Here is a 3,547-nt window from a genome sequence, read left to right on the forward strand (position 1 = left end):
AAAATAAACGAGAAATATGTAGGAAATAAAAAATAAAAAAAATTTAAAAAAGTGTCAGATAGATAAAATACATAAAATTACACCATTATATTCCGGCTTGTATTCTGACACCAGAATAACGTAATACAAAATAATTGCCACAGCCGAAAACATATTTTATAACTTAATTTTTTTCTCTATTTGCGTCATTAACCAACACATAAGAAGTAAATTCTTACATAAAAAAATAAAAATTAAAAATAGATTTTCTTACTAATGGTAATCATAAATTCTCTGTTTTAGGTTTTTATTCAAAATAGGCTTTCGATTTAAAAAAAATTATCCTCATTAAAAAACTTATTGTTAAAATAAAATATAAGGTGTAATAGATAACTTCGTTGTGAGAGGGGAAATACTAATACACAAGTAAAAGCAACATTTAAGATTACTGTAGGTTACGAAACGAAAATAATAACCTAACAAAACAAGAAGTAAGGATGGAAAGGAACCGGTTATAAAACAATATGCATTATCTTTGTATTCTTTACTCTTCGTTGTTCATCAGTTCAAATTCCTTTACTTTCACGTCTAAGATTAGCTAATTGTTAGTTAATTGATTTAGCCTTGACCTTTCGGTCAATGCTAGATGAAGAAGGTATTTTAGTAAATTATCTTAACATCTCTAATATTGATAAAATATTAAAAGATAGTTAAATATAAATTTTTTTAATAACTACGTAGAAAGTAATTGTTTATAATACTAGTTTATTCTTAAATCACAATAATGTTATATATGATGATAATTTTAATAAATAGTGAAGAAAGTTGTGCACCATTTATTTTATGAAAGAAGTCTTTATTTAATATATTACATTGTTTTAGAGCGTGTATATATTTTATTACTAGATTATAAATTAGATAACTAAGACATTTGTAATAACGTTTCAAAAATTTTAAAAAAAGATTATAATTTTTCTCTCAAATGATAAAATTGAAAATTAATTTAATCCTTACGAGCGAAAAAAAAATTAAAGAAAAAAAAAGACTTACAAGATTTTTAATTACAAATAAAGTTATGAAAAGATTTGAAGCTCAAAATTATTCATCAGTTTGAATTATTTGAATACAAAGCAATAGTTTTTTTTTTTAAATAACTTCAAAATTTATCATTTTTCTTATTTACTTAGTTTTTTAAATAAAGGAAAATATTTAAAAACTATTATTACTGAAAAGTTAAATTAGGAATAAATTTATAAAATACCCAAAATTTTAATGCAAAGCTTTATAAGATTAATCCTAGGGGCTAGTATTTCTTAAAGCATCAATATTAACCGTTTTAATTACTTAAGATATTTTAGTTGACCGGTTAAAACGATAAAAAATTAAAAAATAGTTTTCAAATATTAGAACTTATAGAAATTTAAACATTTAGAAAAGTTTATGAGCAGTTCTCTTACGAATGAATTCGTAAAACAGTTCTCTCCCGAAAATTCCTTATTTGGAGAAAAATAATAAAATAATTCAAGTAAATTGGTTAAAACAAAATTTAAAAACTCTATAATTCAAATTATAGATAAGAAACTTTTTGTTTTTTACAACCGATAATGTAAAAAAGATACAATTAAGATTTTGATTGTTTTTCATAAAATTAAACGACTATTTATCTACTATTCTCTCTCATTATCCTTGTACTCTCTTATTCAACATTTGAATCAATTAATTAATTGTATATTAATACTTGAAATTACCACGACAAGTTATCACTATTAGAGGTTAAACCGTTCCTGATGTATAAACAAATTTAAACAAATACAAATAAATTCATATACAAATTCTTTAACAAAGTTTTTTCTACTTGCAGGAAGTAAAAGCTATAAAATATTTTATAGATCAAGTTAGATTATAGTCTATTAACACAAGAATAAAACTATTTGTTTTTGTACTGTATACAGTAAGAAATATTTATATGTACGGTAAAATGATAATAAATTCGAAATGTGGAAAAAATTTTTGTTATTTATTAAAATAGTTAAAACACACAGTAATTCAGATTGAATGAGCCTAATGCTACGAGAAAAGAGTAATATAATGCCCTGCACAGTGATTGTCTGCCTCGTTCAAGCAAGCTTTTATTTTCTTCGTATGCACTGTACATGATTGAAATATATAACGCTACTTTTGTAACTGCTCTAATGGAATGGGCTGAGAAATTAGAAATTATTTTTGACAACCGTAAGTTAGTGTTGCGTTTTGTTTAATCACTGCGGCTTTGCAGAATTATCTCATAAATATATTGGATGGAAAAAGGTATCAAATTGATTACATGCTCATACAACAAAGATATAAGAACTGCATGAAAAATGTAAAAGCTTGCCCAGATACAGATATAAACCCCAGTCAAAACTTAGAAGTAGAAGAAATCAACTTGAAGCCCAAGAAAATGAGGGTTGGCCACAAAGTGCCTATGATTTGGAAAAACTAAGCAACAGAGATACTCAAAAAGAGATCCAAAATAGCGTACTGGAAAAAATGAGACAGGAGGGGAGCCACATAGTATGAATGATCACTGGTTAAACATGAAAAACAGTATAAAGGAAGCAACTCAGGAAACGATAGCAATTAAGAACAGAAAAAGATTACGGAAGGAGTGGATCAATGAAGAAATGATAGAAAAATAAATGAAAGGAGAAAATGGAAAAATGTTCAGACAGAAGAAGGTAAAAGGAACTATATAAAGCTTAATAATGAATTAAGAAGAAAAACTGAGATGGCAAGAGAAAAGTGGTTACAGGAAAAGTGTACTGCAATAGAAAAACAAGAAAAAGAAGGGAGGTACGATCTAACATACAAAGAAGCTGCAGAAATAGTATTCAAGAAAAATGGAAAAAGTTGTACAGTATATCAGATCGACTCAAAGAACAAGGACATAGTAACTGAGAGGAGTGAAGTGAAAAAGATATGGGAAGAGTATATCATGGATTTATCACTGAATGATTGGCCGAGGGGGTAGATCTAGGAATAGAAGAAGAGAACAGTTCTTGAAGATCACAAGGGTTCAAACATATTAAAATGTGATGTAAGAATGGCCATAAAAACGATGGCTAATGGAAGAACTGGAGGATGTGATGAATTGCCGATTTAGTTGTTTAAAGCTTTTGGAGAGAGTGGAGAAATTCTATTGTTGGATCTGTTCAATAAAATATGTGATGAGGGTAGATGGCCTACAGACTTTTTGAATACAATTATGGTGCCATTACCAAAGAAATTCAATGCTAGAAAGTGTGAAGAACACTGGACTATTAGTCTAACTTCGCATGCAGCAAAAGTCTTACTAAAAATTCTGAACATGAGATTGTACAATAAATTGGATGAAAATATTGCAGAAGAGCAATATGGCTGTAGAAGGGTAGAAGGAATGTTGGAATTAGGGACTGCTTCAAATTATTGGTAAAAGATATATATATATATAAAAGAAGAAGAGTATATGTTGCGTTTGTAGACCTTGAGAAAGCTTTTGATAGAGTAAGATGGGATAAATTAATGATAATTTTGAAAAAGAAAGGAACTG

This window comes from Lycorma delicatula, chromosome 6 (genome assembly GCF_047948215.1).
Source record: "Lycorma delicatula isolate Av1 chromosome 6, ASM4794821v1, whole genome shotgun sequence".
NCBI classification, from domain to species: domain Eukaryota; kingdom Metazoa; phylum Arthropoda; class Insecta; order Hemiptera; family Fulgoridae; genus Lycorma; species Lycorma delicatula.